This window comes from Leiobunum rupestre, chromosome 6, assembly GCF_980474605.1.
Source record: "Leiobunum rupestre chromosome 6, qqLeiRupe1.1.hap1, whole genome shotgun sequence".
NCBI classification, from domain to species: domain Eukaryota; kingdom Metazoa; phylum Arthropoda; class Arachnida; order Opiliones; family Sclerosomatidae; genus Leiobunum; species Leiobunum rupestre.
This window is the reverse complement of record NC_143389.1, coordinates 3,041,500-3,061,519: the sequence shown is the minus strand read 5'-3', so window position 1 is coordinate 3,061,519 and position 20,020 is coordinate 3,041,500. Positions and strand designations below refer to the sequence as shown.

Below are 20,020 nucleotides of genomic sequence, written 5' to 3'. Positions count from 1 at the left end.
GTTCTATACACTCTTTTTAGAAACGTTTACTGGGCGCCGATATTATCGTACAGACAACCAACGAGCAAGCCCTTTACCGCAGAAATTTCATCCCCCCCCCCCCCCCAAAACCAGTTTTTTTCATCACCCTCCCCGTAGACTGTAAGGTGATGGCGGTCGATTGGGAAGGCGCGTTTACGAATCTATAAAATTGGTGTGGTGTGCTTTCCCCCTTTGGAGTTCGGAGGAGGTGAAGGTTTGGCCGGTTTTTCGTCTTAGAGAAATATATTTATCTGGCAAACCCGTAAGAAATTGAGAGCAGTCAATTTTTATTAGTAGCGTAGTTGCTAGCCTAGGCTTCACATATTTCCGGCTTTCCGCGCCTTTTTTCTTATTTTAAATGATTTTTGTAATAAATGTATGATGGCAAATAAGCAAAATTCTCGAAAATACTAGTCCCAAATCCACGTGTTTAAGATGAAACTTAGATCATGAAAATATCCTTAACCCCAAACATACTTCAACACCTAGGGTGCCTCCTACAACTCCTAAAAGGTACGTCTCTAAAATATTCATATAAAGACAGGACATAAGCCGAATTCTCTTAAACCAAAGAATAACAAAAGTTGTTAGTCCTGCTGAACCAGCTCTATAGTCTGTATGAAAAGTGACCGGTTATGGTCCACTTTTATAGAACGCTCTATTCGCTTATAATAAATTTTTCCTAAATGGTCATTTAAACGCGTTTGACGTAGAATCTAGTACACTTAATACGTTATTTATGGTCCTATAAACCACCATTTAGATTTTTTTTCCATACGGCCCGGTAAAGTGGCCCACTCTACTGTCTCTAGCCGATGACCCCAAAAGTGCCAGTCCGGGCCTGGCGGTGTACCTCTCTTTCACGGATTCAAGATATCGTCTTCTCCTTTGTTCGCGCGATGGCTACAAACGTTGTCATCTCCCACCAGGACCAACATTCGGTGACGTAATTATGAAATATTTGAAATGCTCGAATTCTCTCTTTTTACTTTGTTAAACAGTGACGGCTCCTAGCGGGTTATCGCTTCTCGGCCTTTTGGCTAAGATCAAAGTGTAGTATCTGTTTCCAATATCAGTTCTATACCGCGATCTTAGTCTGAGCCGAGAAGTGTTTATACGCCTTTAAGGCGAGTTATACGTGCCTGCTCGTCTACCTGCCAAGCTGATTTGGCATTCTACACCGACCCAGTTCCTGTGCCAGTTGAAGTTCCTGTTCCTGCTCCTGCGTTCCAGTCGCTGTTTGGCTCATCCCAGCGGTTCCTGAGTATCCGGTTTCCGCTTCGGCGGTCACCACCATCGTCGCCATGCCTGCCGTGTCGTCGCTGCCGTGTAAACCACAGTCCGAGCCTTCGTCCTCCAAGAAGGCCACGGCAAGAATCAAGTTCGACGGGGTCAATGTAGAAGATTTGGCTGTAGCTCTTTTCGACTGCATTGGCCCCAAGAGTATCACCGTCTTCCAGATGATTGGAAAAGCGGAATGCCAGATCACCTTTAAAGATGCTTTCTGCTATCAGAAGGCTGTGGATGCCGGCATTATTGTCGGTGACAAGCACCTCAACATCGTTGGAGTCGCCGATCCGGTTACGCAGATAACAATCAAGGATGCTCCCAGCTGGTGGGAGCTACCCTTTCTGAAATCTGCCTTAAAGAATTATTGTGAGGTACTCTCAGAAACATGGGAAACATTTCAAAAAGGCCCGTTAAAAGACGTCCGCAATGGAAATCGGCGGCTAGAAGTAAAGATCAAGAGTCCAATCCCGAACCTGATGACCATCAGCGGGCATCGCATCCAACTTGTCTATCAAGGTGTCCAGCGAATGTGTTTTTACTGCCGTAAAGACAGTCATCAGGTTCGGGATTGCCCGAAGAAGAAAAAGAAAAAGGCGCAATCAGCTCCAGAAGATTCGGACATCCAAGGACATATTCCAGCCCCCGAAGACACTGGCAACTTAAGAAACTCGACCCCAGCACCACTGGCAGAACGGGAAACCGCTATCGATGCTGTTGACCATCAAGAACAGATGGACGAATCTGTACCAGAAGTAGGGTGTTTTGAGGGGGGTGAAGATGGCTGGAGTCTCTCTTCGCCAAAGTCTTCCCTTAAAGCATCTGAATTGCCAAAAATGTCTAACGGCTACGCAAACGCTGTGAAGACTCCGCCACAGCGCACACCCGTTCCAGAGCCATCTCCCAACTCGAAACACCCAGTATACGAGAGTCCGATCTACGAACGAGATTGGCAGTTTACAGAAATGACCGATTGCGAAATAGAGAACTTTTGCCAGCGTGCAGGAAACTTTGTCACGGAGTCACCTGAGCTACTCAGATGGCGTGAAGAATTCTTAACTGAGGCACGTCAAACTTTGCAAACTCGCAGGAAACGAGTACAGACTTCCCCATCAGGAACATTTACCAAAAAAGGGAAAAAATAGGCCCTTATGGTGATATGTAATTATGTTTTTAAATTACTTTCTTAGTTTTAAATACGCTTTTATTGTAAATTTTAACTTTACAATTTTAAAAGTTCAAGTTATATAAATTTTAATAGATTATTGTATGCTTAATATGAATAACTCACCTGATACGTACCGCGGAACCTGTTTACCCTGTAAAAGAAAATGCAAAATTATTTAGACCCTATTGAAAAAAAAAAAAACTTACCTGATATACTTACCTTTAAAACTGTAGAACCTGAAAAACAAAAAGAAAAAATTAGAATTGTATGCTTAAATTTAAATTAATTTATAGGATACTAATACCTGAAGTAAATTATATTTACTAACCTTCACTCGACATGTAGATAACTGTAAATAGTATTGTAAATTATCGCGCCTAATTTTATTTTTGGAACGACAAGTATTTTTACGCTCGTTTAGCGCTTTGACTGATGTATGCATTAATCCCTTTTTTGTTTAATACAGTGTTCGCGATAATTTAAATTTTTTAATAACGCGGACACTTGTAACCTTGACAACGAATTTTAAATAAACAAATTCAGTATCTGTTCTTAATTATTGGGGGTGACTTCAACTGTGTCCGTGACCCGAGCTTGGACAGGGAAGGGGGAACTTTTTACCCCGACCCCAGTACCGACGCTCTGTCCTCAGTGATAACCAATTTAAATTTAATCGACGCTTGGCGTCGCACTTTTCCTTCTACGCCTGGTTTTACTTGGAAAAACGACTACGTAAAAAGCCGACTCGATTATTTATATTTTAGTAACGATTTTAAGTTTATTTTGAATTCTATCCAGATTTTACCCGTGGGTTTCTCTGACCACAGCCTTTTACAAGTGTGTGTCGGAGTTAGTGGGGGAATTCCTCGGGGGCGGGGAGTTTGGCGTCTTAACGACAAACTCCTCACCCCCGTCGACGAGAACGATAAAAGTATCGAAAATGAAATTCGATCACTTTTAAATAAATTACACGACTTTAATGATTGGGATAATTTTAAAGTGCAAATCTCTAACTTTCTCAAACAAAAGGGGAAATTGGTCGCGTCGAACGAGCGCAGGTGTGCTAATTTTTATCGGTGGGCGTTGGGTTTATTAGCCAGGGCCCCCGTTAAAAATGTATTTTTGTGTTCCGCGGAAGAACAGGTAAAGACCCTACTGCAAGAGCAGTATACGCAAAAGTACCAGTATTTGGTCAGTTCTAGGGAAGGAGTAGAATTGAGCGGAGAGGAAAACTTCTCCTCCGCTTTCTATTTACAAGCTAAGGGGGCCCGTAAGAAGGGGGTTATCGGCGAGGTCGAGGTTGATGGTGTCCGGCGTAACGACCCTGACGTCATCGAGTCCGCCTTCATCGATTACTACGCGAAATTGTACGAAGCCGAGCCGGTTCGATCCTTCGAACGTCCACCCGGGCTTCCTCGTTTATCCGAGGAAGCCAGGGAGGAATTAGAAGGAGACGTAACCCAGCTAGAATTGTTAAACGCTCTTAAATCTTTCAAAGCCAGGAAAGCGCCTGGGCCAGACGGTTTAACCGTTACATTTTACAAACAATATTGGGGACTAATTGGTCCCATGCTTACCCTTGTGGTAAATGCTGCTCTGAAGGCGGGGTCTTTTCCTGAGTCTATGCAAACAGGGAATATTTCACTCCTTTGCAAAGACGATCTTTTTAAACATTTTGTAGAGTTTTGGCGTCCAATCACGCTCCTAAATTTAGATAGAAGGCTGATAGCGAAGGTCTTTGAAAACCGAGTTAGTCGTGTCACCGACCAATTGATCGGTCGTGGGCAATCCTGCGGGGTTAAGGGTAGAGTGAGCTATCACAATCTTGTTTTATTACGAGACGCGATAGAATCACTTAATGCTCGTGGTCAGGCGGGGTACTTACTCTCGATAGATTTTAATAAAGCGTTTGATCGTTTGGATCATTCTTTTATTTTTAACGTACTAGATAATTTTGGGTTTGGGCCAAATTTTTTAGCTTTTATTCGCACCCTTTATACAGGTAATACGAGTCGTATTTTAATCAATAATTCGTTGTCCAAGGAATTCCAAGTACGGAGAGGTGTAAGGCAGGGGTGCCCCCTCTCTCCCGTTCTATTTAGTTTATGCGTTGAAACGCTACTGTTTAGAATAAACTCGAACCCCCTGATACGCGGTCTTTCCTGTCCAGGGGTTTCGGTCGAGGAACAGTTGAAATATGCAGCCCACGCAGATGATGTTAATTGCCTGAGTGAAGATCTAGAATGTATAAATGACACCGTAGGTGAAGTGCAAAATTATTGTGAAATGTCGGGTAGCCTTTTAAACAAGCAAAAATCGAAAATTATTCGATTAGGCGTTGGCCATAAAGAAATTGTTAACAATTTGCCTCTTACCATTAGTAATGGAAATGTTAAAATATTGGGAATACTTTTTAATAATATGAGTATCGATCCAAGTAATGAAAATAATTATGTAACCCGGTTTAAAGATTCCATCGAGAGATGGCGCGAATTGTCAATGTCATTTATTGGTAAAGCCCAACTATTGCATCAGGTAGCGATACCCCGGCTTACATATCCTATTCCGCTGGTGAAATTCTCAAAAGAGACGCTAATTCAATTAGAAAAATTAATGTTTAAATTTATTTGGGACGGTAAAACCGAATTAGTCAATAGGAATACCATGTACTTACCCGTGTCAGATGGCGGTATTAACGTACCTCACCTTCGGACAATTACTTCGAGTTTAAATTTATCACGAACTTTGAACTGTCTAATGCAAGAAAAACACTGTGTGAATAAATCGGTAACTTACCATTTGTCTACCTGTGCCAAAACTGTCTTCGGTGTGAAATGGGACTTGAAAATCCCGCATGCGGCCGAAATTGGTCATAATTACGTCGAGGCTAAAAATTCGGCAGTAATTGTTAAAAGCAAATTAAAAACGAATGAAAAGTTGTCGGACTTAAGTCACGCCCAAATATCTAGTAAATTGGCCATTAAGGCCACACCACGAATGGTTTCTATGAAACCAGAAATAAACTGGACAGTCGCGTTTAGACGAACGGGGGCGAGGGCCATAGAAGGCTCTCGTCGCGACTTCTTGTTTAAAGTTATCCACGATGTGCTCCCTGTTCGAGACTTATTGTTTGGACGCAGTATGGCAAAAACCAGAGAATGCCCTTTTTGTAAGAGCAATGAAACCACTATACATTTAATGTACCAATGCGATAACGCAAAAATGCTATTAAATACACTTCGACAATTCTTTGGATTAAATTTTATATCTATTAAAACTGTTTTATATCACGCTCCCCTACCGGTCCCTCTCCCCCTCATCTATGTTTTTTCCCTAATACTTACAGAAATTAAATTCCAAGTTTGGAAAGCCCGTAACAAGAAGCTATTTGAAAGCAAATTTGTTCCAGCCTTTGTTGTCTTAGAAAGGGTTCGAAACGAGATTCTGCGGCGGGCGCGGGCAGACTATTGTCGGCTTCCTCTCGTGACCTTTGTTGAAAAATGGAGTAATGACCAGAAACCAGTGGTCACAATCGAAAACCATAAACTTAAACTACTCTTTTAAACGAGATTTGTTATTTAAAATAATTAAATTTTAAATACTTACCTGCAAAAATCCCGTGGGATTACTAAAAACCCTGAAAAAAATGTTCCTTATATTGTCCATTTAAATGGTTGGTTAACGTACCTTCTTCTCTAAATTAAGTCTTTAATTACCCAATGAATTTAAAGGCTTTATTGACCACTTTTTACCACACTTATACGTATTTACCTTTGTATATAGTTATTTATAATGTATTTGAAACTTTGGTTTATTTCCAATTAATTTTTGTGTTAAATCTTGACAAATTTTTTAATCAGATGCTATAACATTTTCCCTTTTCTAAAGAAAACAAATTTTAACGTTTTTTACAAATAATAGTTTTTTGACTCTCACAACAAGAAATGTATGTTTATATCTTAATTTTCTCGCGATAATTTAATTTGTAAATAAACGCGGAAAATGTAACTTTGTTATAACACTAAATAAACAAATTTAGTATCTGTTCTTATCAGCTTAATATCTGATACGGGTCCCATCGGGGCCCAAGATATTAAACTTATTTTTGGACGGCGACGGAGTGGTCGGAGCTTGCTCCACCTCCGCCACGGGTCGGCCTGGTATTGCAGTAAATCCGGGATCGGCCCACTTCTCTCTTGAAATCAAAAATCAAACGGTCTTATAATGGCGCACTGCGCAACACAGTATTTCCGGGCAATGTTATTTGGCTGTCTTTATATTTATTTCTTTATTATAATATATTGCCCCTCTGACGTCATAAGTGGTAAAATCCTTATTGTCGAATAGTTAATAATGAAGAATCGGAAAGATTCCAGTTTTTAATTTTCTTTTACCTAGTTATACACTCTTTTTCGCGGTATTTTCACGGAGGATAGGAAGGGAGGCGAAGTAGGAGGGATGAATGGCGGCAAGATTGCGGCAGCTACGCTACGTCTAGCCGCCATTTTTCCGCCGCTAAGCTTCTTACAAGGATGCTGCCGCGTTCATCCCTCCTACTTCGCCTCCCTTCCTATCCTCCTTGGTATTTTCCTGGGCGCGTCCGTGCTTGGTTTTCCCCCTTTCAGTCCTATCCTCCATTATGGATACCCAAGGAGTGGATGCTAGACTCCCCGCTAAGGGCAGAGGCAATGGCCGACGAGCGGGAGGCAAGTAAGAGGGGTAAAATAAAGGCGCGAAAAGAGGTTGTTCTGTGTTATTCCTGTGGTTTTATTCGTAACCCAAGGTTCGTAAATCGTGCATGTTCTAAGTGGTTGGCTGAAGGAACCGGTTTTCATAACGTAAATTCGCGGGTTTCGGTATGGTGGGTAGAGACAGCGCGCCCCTCATTTTTACGTCATTGGGTTCCAGCCAAGATGTTCCGCGTAAAGAGAAAACACGAAATAAGCCCCTCTCCATTTTTTTTCTCTTCCCGTCTTCCGTGGACAGTGAGTCGCCGCCGGGGGCCCGCCGCCCGCGGCTTCGCCCATGCGGCGGCTACATTACCAAGATATAAAGTGGCAAGGCTTATTTTTGGTAAGTACAAAATCATTTATTATATATTGCTCTATAATTAACTATATTTGGAATTAAATATTTTTGTTCTATTTATCTCAAAGTCATGATTATTCCTAACATTAATAGTATTAAACTTAATATGATATATCTTTTGTTAAAGTAGATTAGGAATTTATAATTTTAATATTTATAGAGGAGTTCGGATTTAAAATGTTATATTTTTCTAATAAGGATCTCAAAGATCTGACTTTTGAAATGTTTGTTACTTTTTCTAAGTATCAATAAAACATGACATTAAATTTATATTGTGCCAAGGTTCATTTTTATATTTTACATAAACTACATCACCTAAAACAATTAATAGATAAAAGTTAGCTATATTATTTTGTTTAAAAAATATATCTCTGTCTGTGGTTTGTTTTGATATTTTGTATTTTTGGGTTACTCCCCTAATCCATGCGGCTGTCCCATGATAAAACCTTATATGAAACATTTTCCAAAAGTCCTTTTTTAGATTCAACTATTTAAATTACATTTAAGATTAAAATTTAGAACAAAAAATATATTTCACAATTAGAATTTGTTAATAAAATTTTAACTTTGGACTTAATTCCAAAACCAGAAAAGGCCATTTCAGAGTGGATTTTACCGCGGAAATGTTTTTGTTTAGAGATAAACGTTAGTTAGTTAGTTAGTTAGTTAGTTAGTTAGTTAGTTAGTTAGTTAGTTAGTTAGTTAGTTAGTAAGTAAGTAAGTAAGTAAGTAAGTAAGTAAGTAAGTAAGTAAGTAAGTTAGTACTATTTTAAGTACAAGCCTTAAGTAGAATAAAATAAAAACCAATTTTCTCGCCATTTTATTTTGTTCAATTTTGATACTAACATGTATTTTATTCACGGGAAGATGCTGCCAGTTGTTAAAAAAAGGCCAAGAGTTGACCGAAATAATATTATCGTCTGGGCGAACTTTTAATTGCATAAAAAAAGCAGCGTCAAAATGATAGGATGAAGGTATTTTCCTGTTAAAAGACGCAAATCCCATCCCGCGAAAATAAATGAGTAGCCAACGGCACGCGGTGTTCCCAGGTGGTCTCCCTCCCAAGTACTGACCGCGCTCGACGCTGCTTAACTTCGGTGATCAGACGAGAACCGGTGTATTCAGCGTGATATGGCCGTTGCCGCTAGAGTGTAATTGATAGCGGTGGACAAGCCGCGACTAGCCAGGTCCTGGTAGGTTGGTGATCGCCGAGGGCCACCGGCTGCATGCGGCTCCAATAGAACGTTCTATACACTCTTTTTAGAAACGTTTACTGGGCGCCGATATTATCGTACAGACAACCAACGAGCAAGCCCTTTACCGCAGAAATTTCATCCCCCCCCCCCCCAAAACCAGTTTTTTTCATCACCCTCCCCGTAGACTGTAAGGTGATGGCGGTCGATTGGGAAGGCGCGTTTACGAATCTATAAAATTGGTGTGGTGTGCTTTCCCCCTTTGGAGTTCGGAGGAGGTGAAGGTTTGGCCGGTTTTTCGTCTTAGAGAAATATATTTATCTGGCAAACCCGTAAGAAATTGAGAGCAGTCAATTTTTATTAGTAGCGTAGTTGCTAGCCTAGGCTTCACATATTTCCGGCTTTCCGCGCCTTTTTTCTTATTTTAAATGATTTTTGTAATAAATGTATGATGGCAAATAAGCAAAATTCTCGAAAATACTAGTCCCAAATCCACGTGTTTAAGATGAAACTTAGATCATGAAAATATCCTTAACCCCAAACATACTTCAACACCTAGGGTGCCTCCTACAACTCCTAAAAGGTACGTCTCTAAAATATTCATATAAAGACAGGACATAAGCCGAATTCTCTTAAACCAAAGAATAACAAAAGTTGTTAGTCCTGCTGAACCAGCTCTATAGTCTGTATGAAAAGTGACCGGTTATGGTCCACTTTTATAGAACGCTCTATTCGCTTATAATAAATTTTTCCTAAATGGTCATTTAAACGCGTTTGACGTAGAATCTAGTACACTTAATACGTTATTTATGGTCCTATAAACCACCATTTAGATTTTTTTTCCATACGGCCCGGTAAAGTGGCCCACTCTACTGTCTCTAGCCGATGACCCCAAAAGTGCCAGTCCGGGCCTGGCGGTGTACCTCTCTTTCACGGATTCAAGATATCGTCTTCTCCTTTGTTCGCGCGATGGCTACAAACGTTGTCATCTCCCACCAGGACCAACATTCGGTGACGTAATTATGAAATATTTGAAATGCTCGAATTCTCTCTTTTTACTTTGTTAAACAGTGACGGCTCCTAGCGGGTTATCGCTTCTCGGCCTTTTGGCTAAGATCAAAGTGTAGTATCTGTTCCCAGCTATTTCGCTGAAATCTTGGCCGAAAGGCCGTTAAGCGACGTATACGCTTCTCAGCCTGTTCCTGCGATGCTGACTTACCTGCCGGTATCCTGACGTGCCTGTTCCTGTTCCTGCTCCTGAGGCTGCCGCTGCTGTTTCCGGTTCCGTCGCTGTTCCTGATCCCGCTGCTGTTCTCGATTCCACTGCTGCTCCTGGTCCTGGTTCCGCTGCTACTTACCTGTCGCTGCTGTTCCGGGTCTCCACGCTGTTTTCCTGACTTGGCTGTTTACGGCCATCGCTGCCTGACGCTGTTCCTTCCTGGGACTTGCTCTCATCTGACGACCCCTCTAAAGCCATCATGGCGGCAGAGGTGAAAAAGCGGACCGCCCGACTGGACGTCGACGCTGGCTACTTGGAAGTCGCTCGGACCTTTCAAGAAAAATTGGGACCTGATTCCTTAGAGACTTTACAACCTGTTGGTAATAATTCGTTTTTACTTACCTTCACGACTCTGGCCTTTCTACAACAAGCTGTCACCTATGGAGAACTCACCATCAACAACAAGGGCTGTAAAATCACCAGCGTCGAGGATGACGGCGTTTGGCTGACTATAAAACAGCTTCCATCATGGATTCAGTGGGATTCAGTTCTGACGACCCTACGACAGTACGGGGAAATAAAGGCGCATCGCCTTGACGAATACAAAGATCTAAAAGGAGTTAAAAATGGCGACCGACTGGTAAAAATTAAAATGACTAAAACCATACCCAATGTATTTTATTTTGGGCGTAGCAGAGCACTGGTTTATTATACCGGTGTGGCCAGGAAGTGCTTTTTCTGCGACCAGGAGGGGCATGTTGCCTCTGCCTGTGAAGTAAAGAAAAGCAAGATGACTGAAAAGACAAAAACTACGGATATAAACGCAATACACATGGAGCCTGAATCTACAAGAAGCTCAACACCTACTTCTTTGAAGGTGGATGTTGCCAACGCGAAAATTCCCGAAGACCTGAAAAAAGATAAACTTAAAATACTTACCACATCTGATGAATCCCAAAGTTCTGAAGAAAGCTGGTCATTGACCACGCCAGTACCCTCCCCAACGAATCCTGAATCTCCAGCCGAGATCCGTGGCTACGCTGATGCCCTCAAAACGACTCCACATCACGACGAACCTGAGCAAGAATCTACCAGCGCAACCAAAACGAATCAATCCGATGTCAGCGACAAAACCACCAGCTCCACAACCAGTCCCAGATGGGATCCATCAACATGGGCGTATGGGCAGATGCCAGACCTGAAACCACTCACGAAATCTGAACTCCAAGTCCTATTTGAAAGAATCCAAACCAGAGCGCCCACAAGAATCGTCCCCCTAAACCAACAGGCAGAGAAACTCCTCGACGACATCAGCGAAATCCTAAAAAATTACCCAAAACGAAGACTCAGTACTACTCCTAAAAAAGAAACCAAAAAGGGGAAAAATATGTATTGAAATCTAATTTTTATTATTTTCTGACCTAGTTTTTTACTCGTTTTTAATTCTATAAGTACCCGTTTCTCTCTTTTTTAACGATTGTTCGCGCTAATTTAAAATAATTATAACACGCGAACAAAGATAAATGACGAAAATGTAAAAATGTAAACTTTTACTGAAAATTAATAAACTAATTCAGTATCTGTTCTTATCAGCTTAATATCTGATACGGGTCCCATCGGGGCCCAAGATATTAAACTTATTTTTGGACGGCGACGGAGTGGTCGGAGCTTGCTCCACCTCCGCCACGGGTCGGCCTGGTATTGCAGTAAATCCGGGATCGGCCCACTTCTCTCTTGAAATCAAAAATCAAACGGTCTTATAATGGCGCACTGCGCAACACAGTATTTCCGGGCAATGTTATTTGGCTGTCTTTATATTTATTTCTTTATTATAATATATTGCCCCTCTGACGTCATAAGTGGTAAAATCCTTATTGTCGAATAGTTAATAATGAAGAATCGGAAAGATTCCAGTTTTTAATTTTCTTTTACCTAGTTATACACTCTTTTTCGCGGTATTTTCACGGAGGATAGGAAGGGAGGCGAAGTAGGAGGGATGAATGGCGGCAAGATTGCGGCAGCTACGCTACGTCTAGCCGCCATTTTTCCGCCGCTAAGCTTCTTACAAGGATGCTGCCGCGTTCATCCCTCCTACTTCGCCTCCCTTCCTATCCTCCTTGGTATTTTCCTGGGCGCGTCCGTGCTTGGTTTTCCCCCTTTCAGTCCTATCCTCCATTATGGATACCCAAGGAGTGGATGCTAGACTCCCCGCTAAGGGCAGAGGCAATGGCCGACGAGCGGGAGGCAAGTAAGAGGGGTAAAATAAAGGCGCGAAAAGAGGTTGTTCTGTGTTATTCCTGTGGTTTTATTCGTAACCCAAGGTTCGTAAATCGTGCATGTTCTAAGTGGTTGGCTGAAGGAACCGGTTTTCATAACGTAAATTCGCGGGTTTCGGTATGGTGGGTAGAGACAGCGCGCCCCTCATTTTTACGTCATTGGGTTCCAGCCAAGATGTTCCGCGTAAAGAGAAAACACGAAATAAGCCCCTCTCCATTTTTTTTCTCTTCCCGTCTTCCGTGGACAGTGAGTCGCCGCCGGGGGCCCGCCGCCCGCGGCTTCGCCCATGCGGCGGCTACATTACCAAGATATAAAGTGGCAAGGCTTATTTTTGGTAAGTACAAAATCATTTATTATATATTGCTCTATAATTAACTATATTTGGAATTAAATATTTTTGTTCTATTTATCTCAAAGTCATGATTATTCCTAACATTAATAGTATTAAACTTAATATGATATATCTTTTGTTAAAGTAGATTAGGAATTTATAATTTTAATATTTATAGAGGAGTTCGGATTTAAAATGTTATATTTTTCTAATAAGGATCTCAAAGATCTGACTTTTGAAATGTTTGTTACTTTTTCTAAGTATCAATAAAACATGACATTAAATTTATATTGTGCCAAGGTTCATTTTTATATTTTACATAAACTACATCACCTAAAACAATTAATAGATAAAAGTTAGCTATATTATTTTGTTTAAAAAATATATCTCTGTCTGTGGTTTGTTTTGATATTTTGTATTTTTGGGTTACTCCCCTAATCCATGCGGCTGTCCCATGATAAAACCTTATATGAAACATTTTCCAAAAGTCCTTTTTTAGATTCAACTATTTAAATTACATTTAAGATTAAAATTTAGAACAAAAAATATATTTCACAATTAGAATTTGTTAATAAAATTTTAACTTTGGACTTAATTCCAAAACCAGAAAAGGCCATTTCAGAGTGGATTTTACCGCGGAAATGTTTTTGTTTAGAGATAAACGTTAGTTAGTTAGTTAGTTAGTTAGTTAGTTAGTTAGTTAGTTAGTTAGTTAGTTAGTAAGTAAGTAAGTAAGTAAGTAAGTAAGTAAGTAAGTAAGTAAGTAAGTAAGTTAGTACTATTTTAAGTACAAGCCTTAAGTAGAATAAAATAAAAACCAATTTTCTCGCCATTTTATTTTGTTCAATTTTGATACTAACATGTATTTTATTCACGGGAAGATGCTGCCAGTTGTTAAAAAAAGGCCAAGAGTTGACCGAAATAATATTATCGTCTGGGCGAACTTTTAATTGCATAAAAAAAGCAGCGTCAAAATGATAGGATGAAGGTATTTTCCTGTTAAAAGACGCAAATCCCATCCCGCGAAAATAAATGAGTAGCCAACGGCACGCGGTGTTCCCAGGTGGTCTCCCTCCCAAGTACTGACCGCGCTCGACGCTGCTTAACTTCGGTGATCAGACGAGAACCGGTGTATTCAGCGTGATATGGCCGTTGCCGCTAGAGTGTAATTGATAGCGGTGGACAAGCCGCGACTAGCCAGGTCCTGGTAGGTTGGTGATCGCCGAGGGCCACCGGCTGCATGCGGCTCCAATAGAACGTTCTATACACTCTTTTTAGAAACGTTTACTGGGCGCCGATATTATCGTACAGACAACCAACGAGCAAGCCCTTTACCGCAGAAATTTCATCCCCCCCCCCCCCCCCAAAACCAGTTTTTTTCATCACCCTCCCCGTAGACTGTAAGGTGATGGCGGTCGATTGGGAAGGCGCGTTTACGAATCTATAAAATTGGTGTGGTGTGCTTTCCCCCTTTGGAGTTCGGAGGAGGTGAAGGTTTGGCCGGTTTTTCGTCTTAGAGAAATATATTTATCTGGCAAACCCGTAAGAAATTGAGAGCAGTCAATTTTTATTAGTAGCGTAGTTGCTAGCCTAGGCTTCACATATTTCCGGCTTTCCGCGCCTTTTTTCTTATTTTAAATGATTTTTGTAATAAATGTATGATGGCAAATAAGCAAAATTCTCGAAAATACTAGTCCCAAATCCACGTGTTTAAGATGAAACTTAGATCATGAAAATATCCTTAACCCCAAACATACTTCAACACCTAGGGTGCCTCCTACAACTCCTAAAAGGTACGTCTCTAAAATATTCATATAAAGACAGGACATAAGCCGAATTCTCTTAAACCAAAGAATAACAAAAGTTGTTAGTCCTGCTGAACCAGCTCTATAGTCTGTATGAAAAGTGACCGGTTATGGTCCACTTTTATAGAACGCTCTATTCGCTTATAATAAATTTTTCCTAAATGGTCATTTAAACGCGTTTGACGTAGAATCTAGTACACTTAATACGTTATTTATGGTCCTATAAACCACCATTTAGATTTTTTTTCCATACGGCCCGGTAAAGTGGCCCACTCTACTGTCTCTAGCCGATGACCCCAAAAGTGCCAGTCCGGGCCTGGCGGTGTACCTCTCTTTCACGGATTCAAGATATCGTCTTCTCCTTTGTTCGCGCGATGGCTACAAACGTTGTCATCTCCCACCAGGACCAACATTCGGTGACGTAATTATGAAATATTTGAAATGCTCGAATTCTCTCTTTTTACTTTGTTAAACAGTGACGGCTCCTAGCGGGTTATCGCTTCTCGGCCTTTTGGCTAAGATCAAAGTGTAGTATCTGTTTCCAATATCAGTTCTATAACGAGATCTTAGTCGGGGGGCGAGAAGTGTTTTACGCCTATAAGGCGAGTTTGCCTGCTCTGCCACGTTGAATCGTCAGTCGCTGCCGTTCCTGTCTCCAGTCCAGATCCAGTTCCGGCTGCTGTTCCTGTTTTCCTGTTGCCGCCTGCTACAAGCCAGCGGTTCCTGAGTACCGGTCTCCGCTTCGGCGGTTTCCACATACGTTCGCCATGCCTCCTGTAGCGTCGAAGTCGACTCCAGCGGAGTCCTCGTCTTCGAAGCAGGCCACTGCACGAATCAAATTCGACGGGGTCAATGTAGAAGATTTGGCTATTGCTCTTTTCAACTGCATTGGCCCCAAGAGCATCACAGTCTTCCAAATGATCGGGAAGTCTGAGGCGCAGATATCCTTCAAGGACATCATATCGTACCAAAAGGCTGTTGATGCTGGTATAATCGTTGGGGAGAAGCATTTATCCATCGTTGGAGTGGCTGATCCTGTAACCCAAATCACCGTGAAAGGCGCACCTAGTTGGTGGGAATTAAGCTTTTTAAAGGCTGCTCTGAAAAATTACGGAGAGGTATTGTCCGAAACATGGGAAACATTCCAGAAGGGACCGTTGAAGGACGTCCGTAATGGAAATCGGAGGCTGGAGGTCAAGGTCAAGAGCCCAATCCCGAACCTGATGACCATCAGTGGACATCGCATTCAAATTGTCTATCAAGGAGTCCAGCGAATGTGCTTTTATTGCCGAAAGGACAGTCATCAGGTTCGGGATTGCCCCAAGAAAAGGAAAAAAGTGCGTTCCGCTCCACAGGACGCGGATATTCAAGTCCAGATCCCGTCACCCGAAGGCTCAGACAAACCCGGAAGTGTGGTAATGCCACAAGTAGCAGACACTGCAGCTATCACGGACGCAGGTGAGGACCTGGAAAAAATGGATCAAGAGGAACAAGACGCAGGAAACTTCGTTGAGGGCGAAGATGGCTGGGGCCTTTCTCTGTCAGGACCTTCCCACAAGTCTTTTGACTCACCAAAAAATTCCGGGAGTTACGCCACAGTTGTAAAAACTCCATCACATCACGAACCTGATTCGAAGTCTTCACCGCAATCACAACATCCAGTATACGAAGAGCCGATCTACGAACGAGATTGGCAGTTTTCAGAAATGACCGAAAATGAAATAGAGAACTTTTGTCACCGTGCACGGAACTTTGTGACAGAATCACCAGAACTACTTAGCTGGCGGGAAGAATTCCTGGCTGAAGCACGCCTCACCTTGCAAACTCGAAGGAAGCGAGTACAGACATCCCCGTCCGGATCATATACCAAAAAAGGGAAAAAATAGGCCCTTATTGGGATATGTAAATATGTTTTTAAATTACTTTCTTAGTTTTAAATGTTTTTATTGTAAATTTTAACTTTACAATTTTAAAACGTTCTGGTTATATAACTTTTACTAGTTTATTGTATGCTTAAATGAAAAACTCACCTGATACGTACCGCGAAACCTGTTTACCCTGTAAAAGAAAATTTATTAGAAAAAACTATTTAGACCCTATTGTAAAGAGAAAAAAAACTTACCTGATATACTTACCTTCAAACTGTAGAACCTGAAAAAAAAAAGGAAAAAAAATAGAATTGTATGCTTAAATGTAAAGTAATACAAATATCAGAAGTAAATAATATTTACTTACCTTCGCTCGACATGTAGATAATCTGTAAATAGTTTTTTATCTGTAAATAGTTTTTTTATATATAATCACGTCTAATTTTTTATTCTTGGAACAAGTATTGTAACGCTCGCTAATGCTTTGACTGATGTATGTAACAATTCTTTCATCTTGTTTAAATACAGTGTTCGCGATAAATTAATTAATATTAACGCGGACATTTGTAACCTTGACCAGAATTTCAAATAAACAAATTCAGTATCTGTTCTTATCAGCTTAATATCTGATACGGGTCCCATCGGGGCCCAAGATATTAAACTTATTTTTGGACGGCGACGGAGTGGTCGGAGCTTGCTCCACCTCCGCCACGGGTCGGCCTGGTATTGCAGTAAATCCGGGATCGGCCCACTTCTCTCTTGAAATCAAAAATCAAACGGTCTTATAATGGCGCACTGCGCAACACAGTATTTCCGGGCAATGTTATTTGGCTGTCTTTATATTTATTTCTTTATTATAATATATTGCCCCTCTGACGTCATAAGTGGTAAAATCCTTATTGTCGAATAGTTAATAATGAAGAATCGGAAAGATTCCAGTTTTTAATTTTCTTTTACCTAGTTATACACTCTTTTTCGCGGTATTTTCACGGAGGATAGGAAGGGAGGCGAAGTAGGAGGGATGAATGGCGGCAAGATTGCGGCAGCTACGCTACGTCTAGCCGCCATTTTTCCGCCGCTAAGCTTCTTACAAGGATGCTGCCGCGTTCATCCCTCCTACTTCGCCTCCCTTCCTATCCTCCTTGGTATTTTCCTGGGCGCGTCCGTGCTTGGTTTTCCCCCTTTCAGTCCTATCCTCCATTATGGATACCCAAGGAGTGGATGCTAGACTCCCCGCTAAGGGCAGAGGCAATGGCCGACGAGCGGGAGGCAAGTAAGAGGGGTAAAATAAAGGCGCGAAAAGAGGTTGTTCTGTGTTATTCCTGTGGTTTTATTCGTAACCCAAGGTTCGTAAATCGTGCATGTTCTAAGTGGTTGGCTGAAGGAACCGGTTTTCATAACGTAAATTCGCGGGTTTCGGTATGGTGGGTAGAGACAGCGCGCCCCTCATTTTTACGTCATTGGGTTCCAGCCAAGATGTTCCGCGTAAAGAGAAAACACGAAATAAGCCCCTCTCCATTTTTTTTCTCTTCCCGTCTTCCGTGGACAGTGAGTCGCCGCCGGGGGCCCGCCGCCCGCGGCTTCGCCCATGCGGCGGCTACATTACCAAGATATAAAGTGGCAAGGCTTATTTTTGGTAAGTACAAAATCATTTATTATATATTGCTCTATAATTAACTATATTTGGAATTAAATATTTTTGTTCTATTTATCTCAAAGTCATGATTATTCCTAACATTAATAGTATTAAACTTAATATGATATATCTTTTGTTAAAGTAGATTAGGAATTTATAATTTTAATATTTATAGAGGAGTTCGGATTTAAAATGTTATATTTTTCTAATAAGGATCTCAAAGATCTGACTTTTGAAATGTTTGTTACTTTTTCTAAGTATCAATAAAACATGACATTAAATTTATATTGTGCCAAGGTTCATTTTTATATTTTACATAAACTACATCACCTAAAACAATTAATAGATAAAAGTTAGCTATATTATTTTGTTTAAAAAATATATCTCTGTCTGTGGTTTGTTTTGATATTTTGTATTTTTGGGTTACTCCCCTAATCCATGCGGCTGTCCCATGATAAAACCTTATATGAAACATTTTCCAAAAGTCCTTTTTTAGATTCAACTATTTAAATTACATTTAAGATTAAAATTTAGAACAAAAAATATATTTCACAATTAGAATTTGTTAATAAAATTTTAACTTTGGACTTAATTCCAAAACCAGAAAAGGCCATTTCAGAGTGGATTTTACCGCGGAAATGTTTTTGTTTAGAGATAAACGTTAGTTAGTTAGTTAGTTAGTTAGTTAGTTAGTTAGTTAGTTAGTTAGTTAGTTAGTTAGTTAGTAAGTAAGTAAGTAAGTAAGTAAGTAAGTAAGTAAGTAAGTAAGTAAGTAAGTAAGTAAGTTAGTACTATTTTAAGTACAAGCCTTAAGTAGAATAAAATAAAAACCAATTTTCTCGCCATTTTATTTTGTTCAATTTTGATACTAACATGTATTTTATTCACGGGAAGATGCTGCCAGTTGTTAAAAAAAGGCCAAGAGTTGACCGAAATAATATTATCGTCTGGGCGAACTTTTAATTGCATAAAAAAAGCAGCGTCAAAATGATAGGATGAAGGTATTTTCCTGTTAAAAGACGCAAATCCCATCCCGCGAAAATAAATGAGTAGCCAACGGCACGCGGTGTTCCCAGGTGGTCTCCCTCCCAAGTACTGACCGCGCTCGACGCTGCTTAACTTCGGTGATCAGACGAGAACCGGTGTATTCAGCGTGATATGGCCGTTGCCGCTAGAGTGTAATTGATAGCGGTGGACAAGCCGCGACTAGCCAGGTCCTGGTAGGTTGGTGATCGCCGAGGGCCACCGGCTGCATGCGGCTCCAATAGAACGTTCTATACACTCTTTTTAGAAACGTTTACTGGGCGCCGATATTATCGTACAGACAACCAACGAGCAAGCCCTTTACCGCAGAAATTTCATCCCCCCCCCCAAAACCAGTTTTTTTCATCACCCTCCCCGTAGACTGTAAGGTGATGGCGGTCGATTGGGAAGGCGCGTTTACGAATCTATAAAATTGGTGTGGTGTGCTTTCCCCCTTTGGAGTTCGGAGGAGGTGAAGGTTTGGCCGGTTTTTCGTCTTAGAGAAATATATTTATCTGGCAAACCCGTAAGAAATTGAGAGCAGTCAATTTTTATTAGTAGCGTAGTTGCTAGCCTAGGCTTCACATATTTCCGGCTTTCCGCGCCTTTTTTCTTATTTTAAATGATTTTTGTAATAAATGTATGATGGCAAATAAGCAAAATTCTCGAAAATACTAGTCCCAAATCCACGTGTTTAAGATGAAACTTAGATCATGAAAATATCCTTAACCCCAAACATACTTCAACACCTAGGGTGCCTCCTACAACTCCTAAAAGGTACGTCTCTAAAATATTCATATAAAGACAGGACATAAGCCGAATTCTCTTAAACCAAAGAATAACAAAAGTTGTTAGTCCTGCTGAACCAGCTCTATAGTCTGTATGAAAAGTGACCGGTTATGGTCCACTTTTATAGAACGCTCTATTCGCTTATAATAAATTTTTCCTAAATGGTCATTTAAACGCGTTTGACGTAGAATCTAGTACACTTAATACGTTATTTATGGTCCTATAAACCACCATTTAGATTTTTTTTCCATACGGCCCGGTAAAGTGGCCCACTCTACTGTCTCTAGCCGATGACCCCAAAAGTGCCAGTCCGGG

The 20,020-nt window shown here is 40.9% G+C and overlaps 6 non-coding genes and 3 pseudogenes across 6 annotated transcripts; 6 read left to right on the top strand and 3 right to left on the bottom strand.

Moving 5' to 3' along the window:
• The first annotated feature begins 1,041 nt into the window (after nt 1-1,041).
• LOC149937972 (U2 spliceosomal RNA) lies at nt 1,042-1,200 on the top strand (annotated as a pseudogene).
• Nucleotides 1,201-6,480: 5,280 nt separating this feature from the next.
• Nucleotides 6,481-6,670, top strand: LOC149937971 (U2 spliceosomal RNA). The gene has a single exon (XR_016481666.1). It is a non-coding gene; the product is annotated as a U2 spliceosomal RNA (small nuclear RNA).
• A 1,918-nt stretch (nt 6,671-8,588) lies between these two features.
• LOC149937970 (5S ribosomal RNA) lies at nt 8,589-8,707 on the bottom strand. Its single transcript, XR_016481840.1, has one exon. It is a non-coding gene; the product is annotated as a 5S ribosomal RNA (ribosomal RNA).
• A 1,140-nt stretch (nt 8,708-9,847) lies between these two features.
• LOC149937969 (U2 spliceosomal RNA) lies at nt 9,848-9,991 on the top strand (annotated as a pseudogene).
• A 1,529-nt stretch (nt 9,992-11,520) lies between these two features.
• Nucleotides 11,521-11,708, top strand: LOC149937968 (U2 spliceosomal RNA). Its single transcript, XR_016481728.1, has one exon. It is a non-coding gene; the product is annotated as a U2 spliceosomal RNA (small nuclear RNA).
• A 1,914-nt stretch (nt 11,709-13,622) lies between these two features.
• Nucleotides 13,623-13,741, bottom strand: LOC149937967 (5S ribosomal RNA). The gene has a single exon (XR_016481839.1). It is a non-coding gene; the product is annotated as a 5S ribosomal RNA (ribosomal RNA).
• A 1,143-nt stretch (nt 13,742-14,884) lies between these two features.
• On the top strand, nt 14,885-15,031 carry LOC149937966 (U2 spliceosomal RNA; annotated as a pseudogene).
• A 1,793-nt stretch (nt 15,032-16,824) lies between these two features.
• Nucleotides 16,825-17,014, top strand: LOC149937965 (U2 spliceosomal RNA). Its single transcript, XR_016481743.1, has one exon. It is a non-coding gene; the product is annotated as a U2 spliceosomal RNA (small nuclear RNA).
• A 1,930-nt stretch (nt 17,015-18,944) lies between these two features.
• LOC149937964 (5S ribosomal RNA) lies at nt 18,945-19,063 on the bottom strand. The gene has a single exon (XR_016481838.1). It is a non-coding gene; the product is annotated as a 5S ribosomal RNA (ribosomal RNA).
• Between the last annotated feature and the right edge of the window lie 957 nt (nt 19,064-20,020).